Genomic DNA, 27,402 nt, shown 5'->3' on the forward strand with positions numbered 1-27,402 from the left:
TGATGGGAGCAGACACTGGGGACACTGGAGACAGACAGGGTCCCAGGAGGCTGGAATAGGGCAAGAGTAATGTGAGGTGGCAAAGGGAAGGTAGTGATGATGGCCAGGGGAGGTGGCTATGTGTCACTGGTGGGGACCCTCAGCACCCCGGCTGTGTTGTGCTGAGTATCACAGGGCCTCTGAGAGCCTAAGTGGGGACAGGAGGGGAGGGGAGACATCTCAGGTCCCAGAAACAGATGCCACATGGAGGACCTGTGTGCGAAGGGTGTGTTAGGATATGACCAGGAGAAGCTGGGGAAGGGGGTAGAGGGCAGGAGGGAGGAAAGGGGAAAGGAGAGAGAAGAGAGAGAGGGAGAGAGGAGAGAGAGAGAGAGAGAGAGAGAGAGAGAGAGAGAGAGAGAGAGAGAGAGAGAGAGAGAGAGAGAGAGAGAGAGAGAGAGAGAGAATGGGGCTGGCTGGCTGCTCCAGGGCTTGTGGTCTTGTAGCACGCTGGACCTGCTGGACCTGAACCCCTTGGAGCTGTCCCTCCCTGGGCCCGGCTCCAACCTTGGAAGGATGCATGGGTGGCCAGCCCCAAAACTGGCCCTAGTGAACCCTGAACAAGAGTGATGTTTGTGGGAAGGCCCTGGAGAGCCTCTTGGTGCAGAGGGAAAGGTGTAGAAGACTACGGCTGGGGCCAGCCCAGGGTGGGGAGCCACATGGTGTGCACCTCCTCTCCTGGGGCGTTGTCATCTGTGCGCCCTTCTGCTGACACTCTAGGGGACAGATCCGCCTGGCTGAGCTGCTGACACAGGGTCACCCTCTGCCAGTGCATCCTGTGGGGAGGGATGGTGCCTGGGGAAATATTGGGGTGCTTGTGTCAGGGGAGGGGAGTGGGTATGATATGGGCCCTCCACGGAGCCAGGCAGGTGTCTGGGAGGGTGGTCGGAAGGAGCCCTCTCTCCGCACACCTTCAGCTGCGAGTCCCACCTGCCCCTTTCCTGCCCACTGCTTAGGGTCATGCTTCTGGGAGAGTCTCCAAACTGAAGGTTGAAGGTGGGTCCACAGCGTCCTGGAATCTGAAGATAAAGACGGACTTCATAGCAATGCCTCTTGCTGCTGTGTGACCTTGGGCAAACTCCCCAGAGTCTCTGGCTGTGTCTCCTCACTGAGGATGAGGAGGCAGTGCACAGAAAGTGCTTTGGAAATGAACCTGCTTGACTCTGATCACAGTTTAGGAGGGGTGGTCTCAGCATCTGCGCATCCACAGAGGCCACTGTCCTCGCACCCCTCCCTCGGTCCAGCCTCTCCATCTGTCCTTGGGGCAGGGGCCTTTTCCTGCATCTCTGCTCAAGAGGCCACTCTGGGAACCTTCCCAGCACCCTGTCATTTCTCCTGAGCCTGAGTGGAGACATGACTGAGCAGTCCGCAGAAGGGGTAGACTTGGGGTGCCTGGAAGGCTGAGTGCCAACATGGCTGTGGGGTGAAGGGGTAGGGGAGTCTGGAGAAGGGCAGTGATGTGGCTATGGAGGCCGAGGCAGACTCAAGACACATTCTTCATAAAAGAGCCCACAGGACCAATTTCTCAGCTGCAATCTCTGGAAATAAAGGTAAGACCCAGGGCTGAGAGACCCTTGTTGATTTGGGGGAGCTTCTAGTTTTAACAGCATCAGTCATTCATTCACCAGATAATACAAATTAAGTGTCCATTTGTTATACTTCTTTTGCTTTTTTTTTTTTTTTAGACAAAGTCTTTCTAAGTAGTCCAGGCTGGCCTTGAACTTGTGATCCTCCTGCCTCAACCTCCCAAGTACTGGGGTTACAGGTGTGTGCAAGTATGCCAGGCAGTTTAGGGCAATCTAACAAAAATTTTGGAAACCTGGTGGCTTGAACAACAAGCATTTATTTGTCCCATTTCTGGAGGCTGTGAGCCAGACCTCAGGGTGACAGTGTGGGTGTGGCTGGGTCTGGCTGTCCCCTCCTGCAGGGTGCTGGTGGTGGCTGTGGTCTGTCTGTGTCCCTGCCAGGCATGTGCGCTCTATAAGGACATCTCGCCAAAGCTCCATGTGACACTTCAGCTTCTGGGTTTTAGGCCAGATAGATCTAAGTTCCATGGACACACCCAGCTAGCAAGAGAAGCCAAGGAATGAGGACTTCATTCTAGGCAGCCAGGGCCCAGCTAAATCTTTAGGCTCTGTGACTGAGGGAAGAGGTTGGACAGATGATGGGGAACAAGTAGCAGCCACTCTCCCTGCTACATAAGTCAAAAATTGGACTTGACCTGTTTTTGCTGACCCCACCTACCAAACAACAGCCTTGTCTTAGGTTTTTCTGCAAGATCAGATGTGAAGCCCATCTTCATGGGAGACAGCTTGGAGCCCTGGGATTTCGGGGTCCACTCAGACACTTTCCTGTGGGTTGAGGCTCCATCCGGGGCACAGCAGTCTCCAGGACAGTAGTGTTGCATCTTGGGGATGACGAGGAAGCGGGCAGAGGAGCTTTCTTGGACGAAGCCCTTAGCCTGGAGCTGGAGGCTTGGCTTTTGGGTCTCTGGTTCACCTGTAGTTTTTTAGGGTGATGCTGGTCAGAGTCGTTCATGTTGTTATACAACTATTACCACCATCCGTCAGCAAAAATATTTTCATCTTTCCCAACTGAAAGTCTGTCCTCATCAAACACTCAGTCCCTTTCCGTGCTCCCCCAGTCCTTGGAAGCCACTTTCCGTTTCTAGCCATCTGATTGCTGCAGTGCCCAGGGAAGTGTGTGTGTCAATGTTCCATCACTGTGACAAACGCCTGTGCTGAATCAGCTCAGGAGGAGGAAAGGTTTACTTTGGCTCATGGTCTCAGGCCATGGTCACTTGTCCCTGTTGCCCTGGCCCTGTGAGGGCAGCGTCCATCCTGGTGGGAAGGAGGTGGTGGGGCCCCAATGTCCCCTCCACCCCCATCACCTCACCTCCCAAAGTTTCCACCACCTCCCTCTAGTGCCAGTCTGGTCACCAGGCTATCAATACGTGGGCCTCGGGAGACACCTCAGGGCCAAACTACAGCAGGTGGACTCACACTGTCTGTGTCATTTTGTGGCTGGCTTAATTCACTTTGCATAATGAATCAGGGTTCCTTGAATGTTGTCACATGTGTCAGAATTTCCTCCCTTTTAAAGGCTGAACAATATTTCGTTGCACTACATTTTGCTTCTCCATTCACCCACTGATGGACAAGCTTTACTTCCACCTTCTGGCGATTGTGATGAATGCTGCTACGAACATGGGTATTTAAATGATGTGTTTGAGTTCTTGTTTTCATTAATGCAAATTTATTTGGGTGCTGGGGATTGAACTCATTAATGCAATATTTTTACATTGAGAAGTTAAAATTTATACCAAAATGTCACAACCAATAAAATATTAAAATTTCAAATAAAGACAAGATCAGCAATGCTGAAGCGCTGAGCAGCCAGAGAGCCTGAAGCAAAGGGAGGTGGGAAAGGCCCTCATGACAGCCCTTCGAATGCTGCGCCCAGACTGTGGCCTTGGTCTCCTCCCCCTTGGTTGGACTACAGAGGATGAACTGAGCCTGTGCTGAGTGTGCAGGGCCAGGAGCCTCGTCGGGACTGATTTAGGAACTGGAGAGATAGCGGAGCCTGCAGGTCAAAAAGCTGGAGCTGGGGTTGCCTCTCCTTTTAGATAGAGTCATCTTAATTAGTCCCATCAGGTAACAGTTCCTCCAGAGGCCCAGGCCACTGAATTATGGGAACAGTCACTGTGCCTTCTTTTCCTTTGAGTTGTTTTGCCAAGTGACAAAGCAAGAAATGGATGTCCTTGCTCAGAGTCGTTCTGCAGAGCTCAGTTTGAGGCCATTCTGAGATGGAAGACGAGCTCCCGATCAGTTACCTCTTAGCCTGGCCTGACCGGGAGGCTGGCTGCTGGGGGCGGGGCATGAGTGTCACCCAGGCACAAGCACACGGTCCTGTGTGTGCAAGCTGGGCTTCCACCAGCAGGGTGCTTACACCTTGGAGCTCAGGGCCCCTGGGGTGATGCCCAATTAACACATTGGTAGGGAAGTGTGGTCTCTTAGTCACTCCATGAACCCTTGGTGAGTGCCTCTCACGTTCCATCTGTGGAGAGAGCATCTGGAAGTGAGGGTTACAAACAGACGGGTCCTTTGAGGCCCTGGCTTTAAGAAGCATATGCCCCAAAATAAGGTTTCAGGTCAGGAATTGAGGTATGTGGGGGATATTTGATATGAGACAGGGCAAACTGGGGCGGTGAGACATCTCAGCTGTCACCCTAGGCTTTGTGCACGTGCGTGTGTGTCTGTGTGTGCGTGAGTGCGTGTGCGTGTGTGCGTGTGTGTGAGTCCGTGCCTGCGTGTCTGAGAAGGGGCTGTCTTGGTTTGGGGGTCTTACAGGAGGTATCTCTTGAGGTGTGGACCGTGCCTGCTATCCCGAGTATGTCCAGCAGATGGCGCGAGTGGAACGGGAAAGTCAGGGACTGCTGGGGGGTGGTGAGGAGCGAAGGAGATGGAATACTGGTCCGAGCTGTCATAACAAAAAACCATAGACTCAATGGCTTAAACAACTGAGGTGTATTTATCACAATTCTGGAGGCCGAAGTCCAAGTCCAAGGTCAAACCACTGGCAAGACAAGGTAGGTTTTATCCTGGGCAGAGAGGGGCCTCTCTCTTCCTCTTCTTAAAAGGACTGATATCCTATTGGATTAGGATTTCCAATCCCATTTAACCTTAGCTGTGTCCTAAAGACTCTCCAAATACACACACTGTCTTCTCACGTGGGAGGTTTAGAGTTTCAAAATATGAATGGGGGCATAATTGTCCTCGTAGCAGAGAAAGACAAAGATGGGGGTGGGAGGGGAGAGCGAAAGGAGAGAGAGGGAGAGAGAGAGAGAAGAGAGAGAGAAAGGAGGAAGAGGAGGAAGAGAAGAGATGAGAAAGCTAGTGGCATTGGGTTGGATATCAGGGTTCCTGGTTCTGATCCAGCTTTGCCATTGACTTTATTGTGATCCTGCGACATCACTTCTGCCTTTGAGCCACTATGTCCTGATCTCTGAAGGAGTTAGTGGTTTCCAGACCAACTAGTGTGGTGACAAACTTGTAGGGGACAACTCTTGAGCATTTGCCCTGCTATGCTTTGAATATCTCCTTCAAAACTCATGTTGAAACTCATCTGCCATTGCAACAGTGTCAAGAGGCAGGGCTCTTGAGAGGAGATTGGGTCCTCAGGGCCCTGCCCTCATGAATGCATGAAGGCTGCTTTCTCTGCAGTGGCTTGTGGGAAGGTTGTGGGAGGGGCCCTACTGACAGGAGGTGTCACAGCTTGGAGGCTGGATGTGGGCCATGTGATATCACTGTAAAGGTCCTGACTAGCTGCTTGTGCAAAGCCCTTGGACTCTGTAGCCTCTAGAGCTATGAGCCAAACATTTCTATTATATATAAACCACCCAATCTGTGATATTCTGTTATAGTAGCAGAAAACAAAGATATCCCCTGTTTTCTCAATAAGTGAAACACACCAGTCCTATGTGGTGGGCATTCACATCACTTCTATCCTCCAGATGAGGAGACTTCGGATGAGGTCAGAGAAATTAAGTGGCCTGGACAAGGTCACACAGTGGAGCTGAAACCAAGTCTCCTCACCCTGTGGTCTAATCAGCACAAGAGCTCTGTGAGACATAGAAGACGCAGTATAGGTAAGGGGGGCTCAGAGCTCCTTGGCACAGACATGTTGGCAAATTTGTCTCCTACTGGGGGTCTTTTCTGAAAACTCCATGGAATGCTGGAGAAAGGTTTGTGTGTTTGATGGAGGACCTTGCAATGAACATAGGCCCCTGGGCTAAGTGTCTGGGAGCTGACCCCCAGTCCTGCAGACCCAGAGAGAGGCTCCTTGGATCCATGGTTACCAAATGCAGCTTCCAGGATGGTGCCTCTGTCCAACCTTGGTGTGCTGGGTGGTGAGGCCTGGCTCTTGGCTTCCACCAAGAAGGGCTGCATGCAGAGAGGAGATTCTGCTCCTTCTCTCTCTCAGAGACACACGAGGGATACCTAAATCTAATAAGTTAATCTAGACTCCTAGAAACAAGATTAAATTTTCAAATAAAGGCAGGCTCTGACAGCTAAGGCATAAATCTTTTATTTAAAATAGAGACCAAGACCATTCAAATGCAATCAGTGATGACAGATGCATATAGAAACAAGTTTTGATAGAATGGACACAGTGAAGATTTGTTCGCTCTTGGTGACATATCACAAAGGGTGACCTTAAGGAAAGTCAGCAAACAGAGGGGACGTTGTGACTATCTTCTTGTGGTTTGGTGGCTGAAAGTGGTGGTGGGAAGCCACAATGTCCCAAGGGAGAGAAGGAAAGATGCTCATGTGGGTGGAAATGTTGTGGTCTTGCTGCCACCAGAGAGCAGGGAAGAGGGTCAGCAGCATTTGGTTTCCAGGGCATCAGGAGAGCCACAGGGAGGTAGTATGGGGAGCTATAGGGGACGGGGAAGAAGCAAAGTGGGAGCATTTCCTTGAGCTTCTGGGCACCATATTAGTTGTGGGGTGAGTGGAAGCTCTGCAGGCCCCAAATGAAGACCCACTATCTGTCCCAGGTGCAGGTGGGCACTTCTGGGTGTCAGAAACAGCACATTCCCTGCCTAGTCTCATTTCATCCTCAGAGCAAACCCTCTGTACACATGCAGGCTGAGGATCAGGAAGAGAAAGTAAGCTCCATGCCCAGGGTCATAGCCTGAGTAGCAGAGCTGAGGTTCATCCCAAAGCAGGCTGACTCTAGTGCCCATGATCCTTCTAAAGTTCTTGGGTTCTGTCACCATTAATCATGATGTGCCTAATTTGTTGGATTCCAGAAATGCCTAGCAGATTAGCTTTCTTCTAGCAATGTCTCTGGGGTGTTTCCAGAGATGACTGGCATGTATGCCTGCAAACTGAAGTGGGGAAGACCCATTCCAATTGTGGGTGGCACCAACCAATAAAGTACCCTGGACAGAATGAAAGGGAAAGGTCAGCCTGTGTTTGAAAAACTTCATTCTTCTTGAATGAGGGCATCTTTTGCTACTGCCGTTGCCTGTGGGCATCAGACTCCGGTTGATTCTATCTTTTGGCAGAGATTCACACCAGACATTGCAGGGAGCTTCCATCATCTTGGACAGATGCTACATCCTTGAGCCTCTTTTCCACAGCTTTCAGCTTCCTGGACTAAGCAGCTATTGTACCCTTCAGCTCTCCATTGTGCACACAGCCACTGTGGACTTTCCCATCTCTGATTTTATAGGCCTAGCTAAAAGATTGCCTTCTGCACCATTAGAGAACCCGAAACTGAACCAATATAGCAAATGACCCAGGCCAGGATATTAGTGCCTAAAGCATTCACCATGGGGTTTTTACCAAGAAAGAAACATTCTCTTGGTGTTGCTGATTAAAAGAAAGAAAAAGGTGTGCCTGCAGCTGCCAACAGCCACTTTGATCCATGAAGGGAGCCTGCCTGGAAATGGAGCCTCTGTGTATATCAGAGCATAGAGACAGAGAGCCCAGACATCCTGACAAAACTGCTGAAGTCTACATGGGGCTGTGCCTGAAAGGAGACCTTCCCCTGCACTCCCCCAAACCAATACATTTCCTTTCTCACTTAAGACCATGTGATGTGGATTTCTGTCACTTACAACTGAAAGAATCCCAATTCCTCTGTCAAAAACCCACCCCCAGAGGAATTTGTCCTGGGTAGGTGAATTAGAATGTTCAGTATTGTGGAGATCTATCTATAGCTAAATTCCAATCTATCTATCAATATCATTATATGTAGACAGACTCCAGGGGAACCTAATGACTAACAGCTCCCTCTTGTGATCCTTTCCCCAGATTTTGTGTCATGGAGGAAGCCCAGATAGAAAATCCAAGACAGCCAAGGGAAGGACAGCTCAGGCCTGTTGCATCCAGCACAAGTGTAGGGATTGAGATGCTTTCCATGGTTGGGCCTTAATTTGTTCCCACTCTCAAGCTCTCAAACGGAACTCACACTCACTGTGATTGTGACAGTTTCTCAGCTTTTTTCAGGTGGGAGAAGCTGCTTTGTCTTCACCAAGACTCATTCTTCATCTTCCTGTACTCACAGCTAGACAATGCCCCTAGCTCCCCTCTTTACAGCTATGCATGGCCATGGGCTGGGTTCTAACCAACAAAATGTGAGCTGAAGTGATTTGTGTCATGCCAAACTCAGCTGATGAATATCTCCCCGGGTATCTGTGATTTTTCCTCTTCTGGATTGGTGTCCAGATCATATTAGAAGGTGACAGAGCTACTAGAAGAAAGGCACCAGGTACCAGTGTCATTCTTGGAGGAAAGCTTCATAATAAACAAGAAGAAACAAGCTTCTATTCTGTTAAGGCACTGAGATTTGGGGTTTGTTATAGTGGTTTCCTTGAAAGTGTCTTTTATGAATTACAGATAACTTTCCCATCTATTGAGTCATTCGTGCCTTACACAAACTGTGGGTGGCAGTCTGGGAATGTCATTATACAATACTTGTCCTATCTTATGCAATTGGCAGGAGGATAGAAAATGATTCTAAAATAGCAGTTTGATACAGATGTAAAGAAATTACCATGATGTGTCTTTCCTTGCCCTCATCCTATTCCTATTCAGTCAGGCATTTCTGTAGAAACATCTCTTCCCAGGAAATCAGCACTACCTTTCCACTCTCTCCAGCCCCATCGCCAGCACCCAGAAGACTGTAGAAGCTCTGTTGCTGTCCATGGTGCTGAACCCAGTTACCATTACAGAGCAGTAGTGGAATGAGCCAGGACATAAACTTTAGACTGGAATTTACTTCTAAGCTTATGTTCCTTTGGCTAATCTCTTAACCTCTCCAAATGTTAAATTTCTTGTCTGTAAAAGGGAAAATTATACCTTCTTATTGGGATTTTTGTGAAGATCGAATAATGTGGAGAAACTATTGATGTAATAGACGTGCTTTCCCCCATCCCTCTTCTCTTTTCAAAATATTGAACCTCTTCTTTCTCCTGTCAAAATTAGCAGGTGAACCGATGAAAATTTCATACTCTCATTCATGGAGAGTTGAGTAAATTAGGAGACAAGGCAAACAAACAGGCTCTAGACAGATTATTCCTCATACTCAAGCTGCCATAGCCTTGGGAATAGAATAATTTAAGAGATTAAGTAAAATGTGAAGCTTGTGAAAAAGAATGTTTTTTTTTTTTTTGGCTGCCTGGTTGTTTCCTCTTCCTCCTCCTTATCTTTACCTTTTAGTTTCTTTTTTTATTAGTATATGTTTGTGATACATAAAATTGCATTCACTTAAGGAATTGGTACTTACATGTATCACATCTTCTTTTGTAAAATGGTAGGTATGGGATGGTACCTCAGGGGTTTTCAACCCTGTAGAACAAGGATATCTTTTAGTATTCTCAGCACTTATTGATCCCCATCTTGTAAAGATTTCATCAACCAAACACACTGCATTTATTAAGGAATAACAAACTCATTTCCCCAATTTTATTAATAAAAGATATTTAGAAGTGACTGTGCAATAAAAACAGTAGTAAGCTTCCCAGTTTAATGAGGTGGCTGTTGCTTTAGTTAGTCTGTGTGGCCTCATTACTGGCTAATGTGTGGATTCCCTTAGCTTTCTTGAGTTTTTGCCAAGAATTCACAGACCCCAGTGTTACTTCTGCAAACCTTGGGGCAGGAGTCATTACTTGCAATGGGTTCTCGGCATCCTTCCAGCTCTGACCTGATTCTGTTGAGCTCTGATTTACTGAGAGGGACCATTGAGACTTCCCTGCTATTTGGCTTAATTCACACTCAGGAGATGGAACTGATAACTCTCACTATCCCCTTCACAGTGGATGGGGGTCAGGAGTGGCAAGAAGCACCGCATGCACGCACGTGTGTGTGTGTGTGTGTGTGTGTGTGTGTGTGTGTGTGTGTAAAGTTTGTTTATTAATAAAAAAGATGGCGGCCAAGGGAAATAGTCAGCTGGCCTCCTTTTTTTGGATGCACTCTCCCTGTTGCACGTGACATGAAGAGCCAATTTAAAACTGGAAGGATGCTTAGTGGGCATAAAACTAGAGTTAGGGAGTCTGTTGGATAATCTTAATGACATTGGTTTCACACCATGATGGCTGCTGGGAAACAACATTGCAGAGGTTTTGTTCAGGTCCATGGAGGAATCTAGGCCCCACTCTGTCCAGGATTAGGCTGGAAGCTACTCACTTGCTGCTTTTAGGCTCTGCTTACCCCACCTGTGTCTGCTAGCGGGATCCCATCTGAAATGTTCAAGCCACTGCACTGCTCACCTGCTCTGGTGGCTGTTGAGAGGCTGCTTCTTCAGTGCAGTGGACACTTTGGGCTGGTCCTGTAGCACCACCCCAGGGGACAGCAAGCCCCTTGCTCACTCCGCTGTCTCCTTCCAGAACAGCTTGTTGGTCTGTCTCACCCTAGAGTTTGGAAAACAGCCATGGAAAACCAAACAGTAACTGCAAATCTGATGTGCAGCTGAGAAGCTGAGAAAGTTATTCAATGCACCTCCAGCCACAGGAGAATGTGGTGTCACCATTAGAGAAGTGAGGAGCAGGAGCAGGGGAGATCAAGGCTATCTGGAGTATATGGCCTACTGTCAGCAGATGATGTTTGTATCTTCCCCCAGGCCTTCAGTGACTTGCTTACTGCTGCTTCATCTCACAAAGGATGTGTGATAATTTGCATAACAAACACACAAAACAGATGAGGAAATAAGGGCAGAAATAAATTAAGGGTAAGAAAATACAATATGAATATTGCTGAATAATCTTAAAATAAGATTAAAGGACAGGATTTCAATCTCTTTGCCATAAAGACTTGGAAGTCATCTAGAGTAGACTGAAAATGTGGGTTTGAGCTTGCTGTGAGCCAAAGCATGGGTGAGAATGTTACTGGCTCCAGAACCAAGAGGCAAGGTGGTGAGAAGTGTGGGAGAGGGTGGCACAGAGCACTTTTGCAGGCATTTGGAGGAAGGGCCCCATCCTGGCCAAGAGGTATCAGGAGAGCTCCCTGGAAGTGGTGATACCAAAAAAGGACCAGGGCAGAGACTCTTCTCATCCAGAGTTTCTTGGAGTAGAAAGAATTAGCCTCCCTTGGGCTCTGCAAAGCAGTCCACGTGAAGGCAGGAGAAGCCTGCACGAGTGTTGGCTGAGGAGCGGCCACTTCAAAGTTCCAGAATAATGATTATACTAATTATCTACTCATGCATAGCAAAGCAGCACAAGACATGGTAGCTTGAAAGAAAGTAAACATCCATGACCTCACAGCATTTCTGAGTTGAGAATTCAGGAGCTGCTGAGCTAGCGGTTCTGCTCAGCTCTCATGAGCTTGCAGACAAGAGGTCGGCTGGGCTGCTGTCATCTAGTAGGTGATGGAACTGAGGCTCCATCTCCAAGATGGTGTGTTCCCATAGCTGACAAGCTAATGTTGGCTTGAGCAGGAGGCCTCAGGGTCTCACCATGTGGACTTTATCATAGGCCAGCTTGTGTGTCCTCCTGATGTGATGCCAGGCTTCCCCCAGAGTGAGTCATCCAAGAGGAAGGGGGAAGTCACAATTCTGTCTTCATGACCCAGCCTTGGAAGTCACCTCATGTCATTTCTGCCATTTCCTATTAGTATATAAATCAACCCCATTCAGTATGGGAGCGTGTGAAAACCAGGATGAAAAGATCAATGAGGGTCATCATAAAGGCTGATACAGTAATAATAATGTTAAAAAAACAATGTTAAAAGCCACAACTACAGCTATATGCATGGGGAGCCCAGGTGCTGATTGAACTAATCCTCAAGGAATCTTCACTGTCACCAGTCCTGAAATGCAGATAAGGAAACAGGTTCTTAGAGGTTCTGAGTGGCCCAAGATCACACAGCGAATTAGTGGTGGAGTCTGGATTGAACTGACATCTTCCTGAGTCCAGAGCCCATTCCCTTGACTGTCACCCCATCATGCCTCACTAAGGTGCCTTTCCTTTAACTTCTGAGGCACAGCCCCTCCTAGCCCTCTCTTTTTAGAAAGCTCGGCCAAAGGGTCCAGGGAGCAGGAGGTGGAGCAGGGACATTCCCTTGTTGTGGACCACTTTGGAGTGGCTCTGTGGGCCTTGACACTGCAGAGGACTTCCTCTCCTCCTGAGGGAGGCTCAGAGCACAATTCCTCCTGATTGATGAGTTTAGTGGATAAAGGACATACCTGACCTTTTCTGCTGTTTTTCCCCCACATTCTTCTTTGTAGCTGCTACAGAGAAATGAACTTCCTTCTTGATTTTCCAATTACCTGTGGACAGGGGAGCAGCTGGGCAGGGCCAGGTGTGTGGTTTGCTATAACCTAGGGACCTCCCCTCCCTTCAGTGTAGTAGCTGGTACAGCTCAGATGCTAACCAGAGACCCGGGAAGACCTCCCCTTCTAAAGACTGAGGATCTCTCAGGAGGACAGAAGCTGATAGGGCCAGGCACCAGTGAGCTTCATGTTACTACAACAAAATACCTAAGATAACTAACTTAGAAGGAGAAAAGATTTATTTTGACTCAGTTTGGAGGTTCCAGTCCATGGGTAATTGGCCCTGCTGCTTTGGACCTGTGGCAAGGCAGCTATCATACATGGCGGGAACATTTGGCAGAACTTCATGGCTTGAAGCCACACCTCCAATGACTCATGGACCTCCCAATAGGCCCCACCTCTCAATAGTTCCACCAGTGCCCAACAGTACTGCACTGGGAACCATGCCTTTAATACAGGCCTTCCAACAGCTCAGGCTCTTCCCTCATTCCCCCCAGCTCACTTGCTGCACCTGATCCCATGCTACTGCCTCTCAGAAGGCCACATGTTCCCCCATCTCAGGTAGTCAATGTCCCCTGCCTCTGTACATCCTGTTCTCCCCTCCTCACATCCTATACTTGGAACCAACTGCTCCCTCCTTGGTGCTGCTGCCCACTGGGTGTTGGGGATGGAGTCATTCCCTCCTTTATTGTGGTTCTTCTTTATTTTCTGTCTGGAACCATACTTGTTGGCAAACTTTCTTCTTCTTTAAAAAAAATACAAGGGACATTGTTCATATCTTGAGAAAAAACAGAGCCCTCCTTATCTTTTTGCATTGCTGGCACATTTCTTGTCTGTACCCAGTGGCTGGTTAAGGAGAGAACATTGAAATATCCCAGTGGGAGTATGTCAGCATCACTCACAGGTGATCTGATCCCAGATCCTCGCTGGTAGATGGGCCCTGCATCCTCCGGGCTGGCCCAACTGCACTCAACTTCCTTCACTCTCCCCTCTACTCACTGAGCTCCAACCACACAGCCTGGATTCTGGTGCTTGGTTGTGCTGAGCTAGTTCTTGCTTGGGCCTTTGGACCCACCACACCCTCTGCTAGAGCCCATTTTCCCCTCAACTCTGCAAGGGGGTCCTTTTCCTCATTTGGATCTCAGTTCAGCCTTCCCCAATGTCTCTATCTTGCTCTACCCTCCCCAGTGCCTCTCTTTTGAAATACTCTGATGTGTTTTCCTACTTGCACTTACCAATTTCAGAAATTATCCTTTGTACAATTAATTTCACTTTATCACCTTTATCTTTTTGATAGGACAAAGCTCTACATGAACTGGGATCTTGCCCATCTTGCTGGTTGCTGGGTCAGAACCCCAGCAGTCCTGGGCACATAGGAAATTCCTGCTCCATTTGCTGAATGAACAACTGGGTGAGTAGTCACATGGAAGTACTCATATGTGAATGTCTTTCTCCTCTTGGTGGTGGGGGGCTCTGCCCTGGACCCTAGTGTCTTTAGTATAGTGCTTAGGATGAGTGAAAGGGGCACCTGCCCCCTAGATTATTGTACCTGCCTTTTCAGGGGACAGCTGTGCATTCTAGGGTCTTGAAGAGCAGCTGCTGGAGGCACTTGTTGAATTGGACAGAATCTTTTGGACCTTTGTGTGGATATTTTTGGTAACTGGAGGAGGGTCTGTCTAGTCCTTCGAACGGGCCTTGCTGATACCTGGAGTCCTCATTCTCAGCTGTGAGTTCTGGATCATGCAAGTGCAAAGGCCAACCTCACACAGCAGATGTGTTGATGGAAGACCAGGAGAATCTGCCTTTGATGCTGGGCGTCAGAGTAGTGATAAAATATCCTTCTGACACTTGAAAATTGCAAAATTGAGAGTTTCCTTCTCACTTGTCAGCTACGCAGGCCTCCCCTGCGCAGAGAGATTCCGGGCCTCGCCCTCCGAGGCTGGACTTCCCACAGCCCCAGCACCTGCCCACAGACATCATTGTGACACCACACTGGCTGCAGTGCCTCAAGAGCCCCAGACAAAGGAGTTTTAATGCTTTACCAAGACTTGTTCAGTTACAAATGGCTCCAGAAAGGGACCCTGTCACTTCCAGCACCTAAAAGGTGTTGGTTAGAAATTGCTTCAGGTGTGGCTGGATCCAGGGGCCTGTACTTTTCTTCACTTAGCGTTTTCTTTTTATGGGCTTCCTCTGTGTGGTGGTCATAGAGGGGGCAAAAGGGTCCTTGGAAGCCTCAGATTCATCGATTTTTATTTACTGGTGCAAATAGTCTACTCACTCCACTCCAGCAACTATTTGTTTTTCGGTTCCTTAGACAAAACAGGCATATTCCTGCCCTAGGGTATTTGCACTGGCTGTTCCAAGTGCCTGGAAATTCCTTTTCCCTGTCATGCTCATACTTACCTTCTCAGTGAGGCCAACCTTGTCCACCCTACTTAAAACTGGAATCTTTCTCATCTGCACAGCCAGTCCTTCTTCTTACCTTGCCCACTTTCTCCCAATGCAATTACAGCTTTTGAACTTACTCTCAGTACTTCTTAGCTGTATTTCCCCCCAATCCCCTCAAATGTCTGTTTTGAAGCATCCAGGAACCCAGTAGAGCCCTATAGTTTTTTCATGTGTTGGATGAATGAATGAAGCAGAAGAGAAATTAATTCAACCTCCAGGCATTGGAAATACAGTGGGGAAGAAAGCTATAAAAATGCCTGAGCTGGGCCGGGGATTTAGCTCAGTGGTTTCACCGCCTGCTGCGCAAGTGCAAGGACCTGAGTTCAATCCCTGGTAGCAAAAAAAAAAAATGCCTGAGCTTTGGGCCTTACCTTTCGGTGGGGAAAGCAGACAATGAATGAGATTTTAAAGAAGTACTAATGATTGGAGTTTCAAGTGGCAATATATGCTGGGCAGGCATAGCAGATGCCCACAGTCAGGATGAGACCCAGTCCGCCATATGCCAAGAACGTAAGAAGGATGGAGTCTTCTGTCGTTTTAATTTTATTCTTTTTGGAAGCAGCAGGGGACATGCACACTGCTAATGATGGTAATAAAGCTTCTCCCAGATTTGTTTACAAGTTGTGTTTGCCTTTAGTTTCATTCCCTTCTCAGTTCGGAGCAGGAGTGGGCAGCTCCCTGCCAACCCAGCATTCCTGTGACATTTCCTACTCACACGATTTAAATGAAGAGAATTGATGATTGGCTGGGAGCTGCTGGTGTTTGGAAACCCCTCCTGGAGCAGGCTGCTGCCAGGAAGGGCAGCGACCCAAACCCATATGCCTGGATTGACTTGCATTGGGATTAGTGTTTTTTTTAATCAACACAAGTATTTTATCAAAATTCGCCTGGGAGGAACATCCATCTTCATATTGACCTAAAATAGAAGATATGACAGGGTGGGCATTCTATCTCTGTGGTACAGACCTCTGCATACGAGATGTAGGTGAATAATCAATATTTCATCATCAAATTATGATCTGGCTTTCAATGTGTTCCAAAAACAATTTGTAGATGAATAATGAAGTACAATAATAATTTTGAAATGCAAAGGTTTTTCCCCCCATTTCAATAAGAGGTGGGGCTCCTTTGGCCATTCTGTGCAGGCCAAGGAAAAGACCCCTCTGGCCCTAGGGGAATGCGGTGAAAGTGTGTGCAGGCCAGGGGGCTCCTAGGCTTGGCTGCTTGCTCCGAAGCTAAGTGTAGGAATGGGCACAAACTCCATGGCCCTGCCCAGACCCTGGTGGATCCCCTCATCCTTCAGTGCTTGCTATGCTGCTTCACTGACCCTGAGCCTCCATAGTAAGCAGGTGCTCCGCTGGGTGGTGCCTTCTTGTTTATGTCCTGTAGGGCACCCCTCAGCCAGAGACCAAGGTGTGGGGGACCAGGAAAGGCCAGCTCCCAAGCTCCTCTGCTTGGGTCCCTCCTCTTCCTTTTACTTCTCTGCCCTCTTCTCCCCTGCCCCAGGGTCACACCCTGGGGTTATTCCCTTCATCCCACATGTGCATGTGAAGCCTGGTCTGCAGACCTGCTCCTGGGAAGTCTTGTAGGATACACCCTGCATCCCCCACACACTGATGAGGGTCTGTGGTAGAAGCTGGGGATTCAGCTGTGAGGGAAGCAGTTATGACCTGAGTCCCTGTGTCAGTTTTGGTGCTTTTTTTGCTACAAAAACAGAAAAATTAATAATCCTTAATCTCCCATTGACAGGGAGTCAGGGCTTCAGGCCTGGTTGCTCTAGCAGCTTGGTGGTAGCATTAGGAACCCAGCTCTTTCCCTACCTCTGCTTAGAACATGGTGTTGGCTTTGTCCTGAGTTTGGGAGCAAGTGGCTGTGGCAATTCCAGGCATGACATCTGGACATGACAACAACCAGAGGTACAAGAGAGGCTTGTGGCTCTGAAAAGCAAGACACCTTCCCTAGAAGTTCCTGCCTCCCTAGAGGAATTACCTTTGCGCACTGGCCTGAAATGTGCCCCATGCTTCATCCTGAGGCATCTGGCCAACAGATGGCATTTTCCTCCAGTCCCACCCCTGGGACTAGGGCAAGGGTGGTTTCTCCGGAGGGTCTGGGCCAGGGGCTTGAGGGGATGGACACCTGAATGCAACTGGCATTCTGCCAGGAAGAAAAAAGACTGGTGTTCCGTGGGGAGTTCTGCCCTCTGCTTCCTTTTTCATTCTACTTCCTGCTGTCCTTTGTGGTGCTCTGCTGTGGCTACAACCACATGTTCTGTTATATGTGTGTGTGTGTGATTTTTTTGGCCTATCTACTCCAGTGGCAACTCCCTGAGGGCAGCAACCTGTTAGCTCATGGTTGTATCTCTGTGGTCAGTACAATGTGGTATGGATTATTATGCTCCATAAATACCTGATGAGTAAGTGATGGTAATAGTGAAGGTGATGGGTGAAAGGATGCAGGAGAGTGCAGAGTGGAACAGACAGGAGGCTGCAAAGGCACTTACCATCCCTCCTGTGGGTCTTGTGCTGTCAGGATGGCCCAAGGCAGTGAGGGCAGCAGCTCAGGCTGAGAAAGACCTGGACTCCTGCCTTGGTTCTGACACTAAGTAACTAGGAGACTAAGGGTGCTATTCCTCCTCTGCGTCTCACTCTGCTCCCCAGAGACACTGTAAGGATGCAGTCACTGAATGGGCCACTGAGCACTCTGTGAAGATGCTGGGGGACATGCAGGCAAAGGGTAGGGTGCTAGGAAAGCATCTGTGGGGATGCAACCGTGGGGCACAGGGCTTGGTCTTCAAGCTGAGTCAGGGTGGCATAGGCCTGTACATACCTCTGGGGTGGGAAGGGGCCCCAGAGCATTGCAGATGAAGAATGCAAGCTCAGGGGCCCATGTGGGAGCTGGACTTGGTGCAGAAAAACAAGGCTGGCATGGCCTGAACTTTGGGTAGGTTGGGGAGCAAAGTCACCATGGGCCAGACCAAAGGCAGCTGCAAAGGCCACAGCACACCTTGTACTGCACAGCTCCAGGCAGAGTGCCTTGCACTGTGGCCTGGCAACCCCATGAGATCTGGCTGGAGCATGGTACACACAACAATCTACTTGGAGCCAGGCGAGGGGTGCTGTGATTTCCTAGCAAGTGTCGAGGTGGCCTGGAGTGGGGCAGCGATTGTGTGAAGGAAATGGAACGGTCACAGAGACCTTGGGGGCAGGTCTGGCAGCCAAGGAGAATCAGAGATTTTGTCCTTCTGGGGGTTCAAGGACACTTGGTCTCACGTGCTTGTGAAGCAGAATAAGCCCATTCTCTCTATCAAGGAGGGTGAATCTAAGGGTTTGCAGTGGGAAGCTTTCTTCTCTCCGGGTCCAGGGAATGAAAGGAAAACTAAGCCTAATGCATTTAAGAAATACCATGCAATCCATCATGCTCGCTTAAATTAAATGCAATGTCCAAGCGTGTTGCCTTGAATTTTCCTCAGCAAGCAGAGGTCCAGGTGGATCACTAGCACAGCTCCACTATGTCTAGGTGAAGCTGGACAAGGGAGCCTCATGTTTTTGATGAGTGGAAAGGTTAAAGAGGGAAGAGGTAAGGAAAATGTCAGGGGCCCTAAAGTGTAGAAAAGCCAATTCTTTGGGAAGATTGAACTATCACATCAGACCAGGTGTGTGGAATGTGGAGATGGCAGGGCTGCCTTTGAATCCCAGTCATGGTTCTTACCAGCTGTGTGCTCTTTGTAGATCACTTACTCTCTGATTCTTACTTTCCTCATCTGTAACAGAGAGATGAAGCTGGGAATGGTGTCACATGCCTGTAACCCCAGCATTCTAGGAAGCTGAGACAGGAGGATTACGAGTTCAAGGCCATCTTTGGGCAACTTAGTGACTTAGCAAGACCCTGTCTCAAATGGCAAATAAATAAATTTTAAAGTGGGGATGTAGCTCTGTGATAAGGCCCTGGGTTTAAATCTCCAGGACAAGAGTGAGAAAGAGAGAGAGAGAGCTATTTCAGGAGACTATTGCAGGTATTAAATGAAATAATAGTGAAAGTCCTTTGTCAGCAGCAAAGCACTATTAAATGTTGGATTATCAACAAAGTATCTTTTAAGCAAAAAACGTAACTGGGTGGTATTACTGAGTTAATGTTAGCTTTAGGCTGTTAGGTAGGAGAATGTTTTACCATTAGGAGATGCACATTGAAGTATTTAGGAGTGAAATACAACATGTTTAACATGTTCGAATGGTTCAGGAAAAAAATCTAACATTATACAACTCAATGAATTATTTATATTACTATTTTATATATTGAACTATGGCAAAATGTAGCTGAAGGCTGCTGATATTTATTAAACTCTTTTTAACTTTTCAATACATTTGGAAATTTTCACAATTAAAATGAATTCCAGGTGGAATCTAAATAGGAAAGATAAATCAATACTGCAGAAGGTAATAAACAGCTAGGTTTTTATGGGCCTGGGGAAAAGGATGTGGCCTTCAGTAAGGAAGAACAACCCCAATTTCTCTCCCCATTCCTCCCATCTCCTCTTGGTCCTGAACTCAGTCTAAAGTCCAAGAGGAAAGCATGGTGCGGACATCAGCCTGCAAGGCCTGGGAGCAGGAAGAGGGAGGGAAGGATGGAGAGTGATATGAAGGGCGACCAGAGGGAAATCAGTGGCCCTTGTTTTGCAGGGAGGACCGACTGAGCTGAAACACATTCAATTTTTTTTTTTTCAGGGTATCTGATTTTGTTTAATCTGAACAAAAAATAAGTATACAAGTTTGCCAGAGAGAAGTGATAAAAATTGAATGTTATGTATTATGGAATCAGTACAGTTTACTTCAGTAGCTAGTGATTCTTAGTTAATTCTGCAAAAAACAAAATCAGTTATGATGAAACAAGAATATAAAATGCCCCTTTCTGAAGTCCAGCTTAATAAAACTGATTTCGTACCTAACTGATTATATTCAGATTCAGTTCTCCTTGTGCAAATAAACATGCAGTCATGAGTGGTGGTTTGGTAAGCTGAAACTAATTTCTTTTAGGACAATTCAACGTGATAACCCAAATATAAAAATGCTATTCAAAATTCACAGAGATAAACCAGTGCCTAGGCAACATAATTCATCCATGTGCCTAATAATTTTTAACATTTTAAAAAACATATAATCATAATCAAAGACAGTGATTACATTGCACACTCAGTGCAATGCTTTATGTAGGGCATTCCTATGGCTTATCTGGAGTTTAAAACCATATAATCAACACACTTCTAATGAATCGGCTTCTAACACGCATAAATCTGTCCAATTCTTTTACAAAATCTAAAACTCTTGTAAGACCTTGAGCTTGACTTCGTGAAACACACTCAACTTTTCCTGCCAGCCTTAAAGCTAAGAAATAAGAGCAGGGCACAATCGTGGCTGGGCCTCTCCTAAAAAGGGAAGTCTGTGGTTGGACCCTGGAAATATTTGCTGTGTTGACTGGAAAATGCTGCCTGAGGAGAGGCCAGCCCCTCTCTCTGTACCTTTAGACATGATCAGGAGGACCTGAGGTCTCGAGGACGTGACCATGTGACCATGTGAGGTTGCTTCAGTAAGATCTGCCAGCATGACAGGCAGGGCCAAGAGGTGGGGGACAGTCTACAGAGCCCTGGTGCTGCCTGGTGACACAGCCTGGAGCACCTGCAGTGGGTTGGGCCAGGAGAAGTCCCCCATTCTGAGGGAGAGGTTTCTTGTTTCCTCCCACTTAGGCTTAGCTTCTGACTCTCTCTTACATATTTACTTCTTTTGCAAGGGGCTTCTCTCCCCACAGTGTCACTTGCTAGAGGAGGGGCCTGAAAGCCAGGCATGAAGGTGAAGGCTGTGTCTGAGCCCTCTGGCCATGCACAGTGCCTTTTCTGCAGGCCAGGAAATAGGGAGAGAACAGAAGGATGGGGACATTTGCCTGGACTTAGACTTCATCTTTCCCCACTAAAGCTCCCTTCAGTGTCCTTGCCCTTTGCTGACCTAGGACATATCACCAACCTTACTCCCCTTATCACCCTCCTCCATCACTTATCTGGAGGTTTCAGTGCTTCCAGCCCTGCTGCACACTAGGTGCACCAGGGAGCGCTTCCAACAGTGCCCTGAGGTGTAGCCTCAATCCCTTCTCCTGCTTGGAGTCTTTGGGCATGGGCTGAAGGACTTGGAATTGTTAAAGCACCCAGCTGACTCCAGCATGCAGGCAGAGCTAAGATCTGCTGCTGCATGGAGGGCTGTCCACAGAGTCCTACGCCCTGTGGCCTTCCTGAGCCCCGGTCTTGCTGGTTGCCTTCACCTCCTGCTCCATCCCCACAGTCCTTCTCCTGCTGACCTCTTGGGTCATCCCCTGTTTGGGAAAATATCACTTTCCTTAATGATTCAAGTATGCAACTCCCCTGTGATTGTGAACACTGCTGGAGCCCATGGTCAGCTCTTGGTAACTGGCATTCAAGGGTGGGGTTGGCAGCACAGGTCCCAGGGGTAGGCTGGCTGCTACTCCTCCTACTGCTGGCCTTCCTGTGAATGTTTCCTTGTTGAGGGAAGTGGAGTGTGAGTGTGTTAGAGTTGTCCAGGCTGCAGTGTGAGGGCTACGACTTTCTTAGAACATGTTTGCTTACTTTTGCAAAATGTTCACTGGAATCCGAACATTGTCTTTTAAAGCACTGCACTATATCACTAGACAAAAACCAGGGACAGGCAGATTGTGGTGGTGCACACATGTAATCCCAGCATTCGGGAAGCTGAGGCAGGAGGATCACTACGAGTTTGAGGCCAGCCTGAACTACTAGCAAGACCTTGTCTCAAAAAAACAAACAAAACAAAACAAAAAACCAGGGACAACTTTCCAAGCATAATCAGAAGTAACTTTCAGAACAATAATGTAGCCTTGGGCTGGGGATTTAGCTCAGTGGTTCTGCCGCCTGCCTCACAAGTGCAAGGTCCTGAGTTCGATACCCAGTACCAAAAAAAAAATGTACCCTTTATAAAACCATTCTCGTTATCCTGTTCTATTCAAGGAATAGGGTGGGGGAAGCAAAGCTTAATCTCTAGTTGAATAAGATAAACTTCAGTTAATTACCCAGAAAATGTGCTTTTCTCCAGCCTAAATACTTTCATTCCCTACTATCACAGGCACAGGCAGTCTAAGGGAGTTTCAGATCATCCATACCATTGTGCTTTAGGAAATTCTACATTTCTAAAATAATCTAAGAGAACATGCTAATTCCTCCTCTTGATGGTTACACTGTGGATTCTCATATTTTCCCATCTCTAGTATCTGCTAATTAAGAAAGACACCATGTTTTAATGAAAATTCTTGATTTGATTAATTATACAACATTCAATTCCTGGCTTATGTAGAAAAATAAGACCATTCATTTGCCACGAAGGGAAAACAATCATTAAATGAATGATATTTGCTCTTTTTGTCTGCTTTTGGGAGGGTAGTGATAAATAGATGCAACATACATGTCTTGTACAACAACAGGTGATTTAGCCTGAAAGCCTTTCTTTCTGAATTGTAGTTATGCACCGAAGAGAAATGTCATCATTTTCCAGCTCACACCTGCCAGTTGTCACAGCCACTGTCCTGTTGCTTTGTGGTTTTGCTCCTTGTGCATCCATCCTTCTACTAAACCAGTAGGTCTTGACCTTGATTTCCCATGAACAGCACTTGGGGACTACAAACCACAGATGAATGTGTCCTACTCCAGGACCAGAGATTTTGATTCACTTGGCATAGGTATACTTGGCCCCCACATGATTCTAACGTGCAGGTGGGTTTTAGAAACACTGTTGTTGAATGTCAGCTGTTTCTGGTAGGTAAGCAACATCATCTCCACAATCCCATATCCCCAGAACCTGCTTCAGAGTCTGGCACAAGACACTCACAAGTCTTCTTTGAATTAGATACTGAATGCACTCAGCAAGGACTTGGAATTCTGGTACCATCACACTACACCATCTCCCTCTTCTGGTGGATTTTCCAGATGCTATGTATTAAGCAGGGCATCTAAGACTGTCAGTTCTAAAGAAGGAGGATTGCTAGAAATACCCATTTGCCATGGTTCACCCTGGACTGACATTCCATTGCTTGTTAATACTCAGTGACAATACCACAGCATTTAGTCAGCCAAAGCACATCAGTATATTGAAAAGACATTATATATACACACACACACACACACACACACATATATATATATATATATATATACACATACACTTTTTTTTTTCTTTGGTTCCGGGGATCAAACTTGGGACCTTGGCACTTGTGAGGCAGGCGCCAGAACCACTGAGCTAAATCCCCGGCCCGACGTATATTATTTAGAAATGCATGGCATTAGGTTGTAGCCATGTGAAGCACAAATATCAATGTTACCTAGTCACTGAGAACACTGTTTAGAATCTATATATATTTTTTCCATGGGAATTTCAGAAAAAAGTTTTTTAAACAATTATTTGAATACAAAAGCAGAAACCTGTCTGTTTCTAGTCTTAGTTTTGGCTGGTTGGTTGGTTGACTGATTGATCCACTCATTCATTCAACTTGAGCTCACCAAGGCTCTTTTTTTTTGCTTAACTTTATATTGGTACATTTTAGGTATACAATGTGTTTACATTTATCACTGGGTGCTTGTACCTGTACATGATGTATCTTGGTTCTTATTTTTTCCCCATTACCTGTGCGCCCTTCCCCACCCCCCTTCCCTATTTACATAGCCTTTCTTTCCATTTTTTTCTTTTTCTCATAATTTTTGCTTTCCCCTTCCCCTCCTACTTCCCCTGCCCCTTTGAAGCTTTTCTTCCTATTTCAAATTATCAATTATTCATTTTAATCCTTATTTACACTTTCAGTTTCTCACACTAGAGAAACTATTCAGTATTTACACAAGGCTAAGAGCATGGTTCTAGGCACCCAGACAAAGCAGTGAACTCAAGTGACATCTGCCTGATCTCACAGGATTCAGATTCAAATGTGGGAGATAGATAAAAAACAAGGAAGTAGACAGCATACAGTTCAGGTAACAATAAATGCTGTAAGCAAATCAGAGCAGGAAGATCTGGGGAAGCCCAGGAAGCAAGTCCAGCCCCCGTGGTCAGGAAGGGTCCCTGAGGAGGTGATCTGGGAGCTGAGATCTGAATTTACTTTTTTTTTCTGGTACCCAGGATCGCACTCAGGACCTTGAACTTGCCAGGCAGGCGCAGTGCTAAGGACCTACATCCCTAGCCCTGAGATGTGAATTTCTAAGGATAGAAGACAGCAAATCACAGGCCTAGGGGCAGGGATGAGTTTGACAGCTGTGCAGCAGAAAAGCAGGGAAAGCCTACTTTATAATGAAGGGTTGAATATCCCATGCAATTTGTTGAATATGTGTATCCACACAGATCTGGCCATGCACCACACTATAGCGTGCAGGTGTATTGCATGGCTGACTGGGAACTGCAGCTTGTGCTGTTACCCAGCACCATTAGAGAGTATCGGACTGCAAACACTAGCCCAGGAAAAGATAAAAATTCAATGAAGCAGTTTCCAGAAATGTGTTTCAGTTTTGCAGGGTTGTAAAGTAGGAAACCTTAAATTGAACCATGGTATGTAAGTCAGGACCATCTGAACAAGAATCTTTTCTTCTTGAGTGTTGGGGTGGGAGTGGGGTGTTGGGCCAAGTCGTGAATGAAACACTGTCCCCTAGATGTTTGCACAGTTTCTGCATTTAAAGCTCTGTTCAATGTCACTTTCCCAGAGAGGTTCTCCTTTTCTACCACCATTGTTCTCTACGCCTTCTGATAGTCACCATGGGTCTCACAGGACCACACATTATGTTATATGTCCATTTGCTCATTTTGCATTTCCTCCTCCCCACTAGAAGAGAAGCTTCCAGGTCAAGGACTTCACCTACTTTGTTTTCGGCTGTACTCAGCACAATGCCTGGGACATGGTAGGTGCTCAACAAGTTTTTGCTGAATGAACTTGGAATAAATGCCATTGGGTTTTGCACATTTATCTGGGCACAAAGGACTTAAGAGAGCCCTGATGATCCTGGCTTTTATTTGCCAAGCACATTCCTGTCCTTTCTAATCTTTCTACCTTAATCACTTTAAAAGTACTGACAAGCACAATTGACCAATTAATACCACTTATGCTCTTGTTACATCATTTGTAATCCATGATGCTCTTTCTATTTGCAGTGGCCTTTCAATTTTTCATGACTCAAAATGGAGGACATGCATAATGAATACAAACAGCAAATTGATTAAATGTAATACATATTCTACTGCTTGCTGGGTTTATGCCCATTATTAATGACAGAAATCCAGCAAATTCTCATGAAAACACCAATGACATACAACCTTTAATGCAAGATATTGGAGCATCAGGGGTCCTAAATTTTCCTAATTACTGAGCAACAGCTGACATTAATTTCCCAGACTTTGTAAATAAGAACACCAGCATGGCTTTTTTGTCCAAGTCCTTTTTGCTGAGCAAAAAAAACCATCATGCAATCCACAGACTATCTGTGTGTGTTACAAGAAAAATAAAGATACACTTGAGAGATTGTCTTATGAGCAAAGTATAAAGGATGCCACTCATGCAAAATCAAATTTATTGTCTACTACTGGGATTGCATGTTTTTGGAATGCTAATATACTATATACAGATTCTACATAGCTTCTGTGGGTGTGCTGAACATAAAGCATCACAAAGGTGAGAAGGCCAAACAAGACAGAGATAAGCACAAGTCTGAAACAGATAATATGGTAAAGGAGACACTTTCAAGAGATCTGCCTAGCTGGATATGCAGTCTTGGTCTCAGGTTGCCACAGGACAGACTGGTTTGCAGTGAAAGGCTGTGTTTACCATGCTTACAGTCCATTAGCAGGAATCCTTCTGAGAGGCAGGTGTTTTCTGATACACTGGGAGGTATATGGTGGCTGGCTTACCTAGGTTGTTACTGAAAAACACAAAGCACTTGTCTGCTAGGCCTGTGAGAAGAGGAGATGGAGTAGACAGGAGGCTTCATGCTTAGAAACCAACACATTCACATTGTGTTGGCCACAGACCCTGCTATCTCCCTCCTCAAGTACAAATCGGCCATCCTGCAGAAGGAAGGTTGGGGAAGGGCCTGGTGGCTATGGGCTTGGCCTACTTCCCCAACGAACACAGGGAAACTTTGGGAAACTGTGCAAAGCACATCCTTGTAATATTTACACCTATATACATAGCGTTGGTTAAGGGGCCCCTAGAGATGTTAACTCCTAGGGACTTTCAGCCTGCCATGCTAATGGATGAGGTGGCTTCCAGGAGCCTCAGGGCAGCCTGGCAAAGAGGCAGTGAATAGGGGTTGAGGCAACAATAGAGATGGCTTGAACGTCACCTGAGGGCTCAGGATTCTCTCCCACCTGTGCAAAATCACCCTGCCCCAAACTTCTGAAGCCTCTGCTATTCTCCATGATCAAAATGTCTGATGAATGTGCACAGTGCACTAGGTGCACTGGTGAATGTGGCTTGAAAGGGAAATGAAACTAACAACCTAAACTGTCCTTGCTGAGTTTCCTATTCCATGGAGACTGGCAAGACAGATTTCTCATGAAAATTTAGGAAATAAACATGCCCTCCTCCCCTACTGTCATATGTCTATGTGAGAGAATAAAGACTTCACAACTAGATCTAAAAAAAGAGCCAGACTAGGAAGAGAAATATATTCACAGACCACAGAGTAAGTGAAAGCGACAGCACTAACAGAGAGAGGAGCAGAAAGGAATGAGGACTTCTTTTATTATAATTGGAAAAAATACAAAAAAAACACCTTGGTACCTTTAAGCATTTTGCTCAGATAAATCTTGAGGTGCATATATCTGGCTGGAATGTTCTTATTGTCACATGAAATCTGGTTGTCAAACAGGGCCTCATCTTGTACTCCAGTTTTTTAAAGTCAAAGAATTCCCCAGCATCTCCACCTTTGATATCTCAGTTGTAAAATTCTTTTTTAAGTGCCTAAAAGTAAAAATCACGCAAATTAGTATTTATTTAGTGCTTACTATGTGTGAACTGTTTTGCATGTATCAGTCTACTTAATACAACAAAACTATGGCTAGCTTTTCGATCTCCCATTTTACAGAGAAAGAAGCTGAAGTTCAGAGACACTGACTAGTCTAATGTCACTCAGCATGTAGAGCTGGGATTTGAACTTGGGTCTAACTCCAAACCCACATTTTTTTTACATCTCTGCATTATGTTTCTTTTATGTGCCCTAATTATTTCCCTTAGTAATCAAATGTATTTATAAACATAAATCCCACTTTAATCAACTCTAGCTCAAGGATGTGAAAGTTTGACATTTTATGGCATGATAAATTCAATACCTTCTCATGAATACCATCCTAAAACAGAGCTCATTCAAGGAGCAGTGAGGGTCTGATGCCCCACGGATGGTGTCCGGTATCCCCATCAGCATGCCTAGGGTTTGGCAACAGCCAAGTGTTGTGAGCTTTATCTCACACCCATCTTAAAAACACCTGCTCTGTAAATCTAGAGGAACTCGCTTGGGATACAAAAAATCAATTTTTTTTCCCCTCTCTTGACTACTGGATGAGCTTGTTCCACCCCTGGATGCCACATTGAGTAAAATTGTTC

At 46.5% G+C, this 27,402-nt stretch overlaps 1 long non-coding RNA gene across 26 annotated transcripts in view; it reads right to left on the bottom strand.

The window, feature by feature from the left end:
* Positions 1-1,444: 1,444 nt before the first annotated feature.
* LOC101715908 (uncharacterized) overlaps positions 1,445-27,402 on the bottom strand; it is a 68,780-nt gene continuing 42,822 nt past the window's right edge. For 17 of the 26 annotated variants that reach the window (XR_015449478.1, XR_015449524.1, XR_015449528.1 and 14 more), the window contains 3 exons: positions 10,316-26,763; positions 9,334-9,395; positions 6,111-6,475 (listed from right to left, as the gene is read on the bottom strand). This is a non-coding gene — a long non-coding RNA (uncharacterized LOC101715908). Of the gene's footprint in view, positions 2,539-6,110; positions 6,476-9,333; positions 9,396-10,315; positions 26,764-27,402 lie in introns of those variants that run through there. The other 9 variants (XR_015449526.1, XR_015449504.1, XR_015449498.1 and 6 more) reach the window with 5 other exon arrangements.

Source organism: Heterocephalus glaber, unplaced genomic scaffold (genome assembly GCF_053883595.1).
Source record: "Heterocephalus glaber isolate CG9 unplaced genomic scaffold, H.glaber_assembly_v1.0 deba00000071, whole genome shotgun sequence".
Lineage (NCBI taxonomy): Eukaryota > Metazoa > Chordata > Mammalia > Rodentia > Bathyergidae > Heterocephalus > Heterocephalus glaber.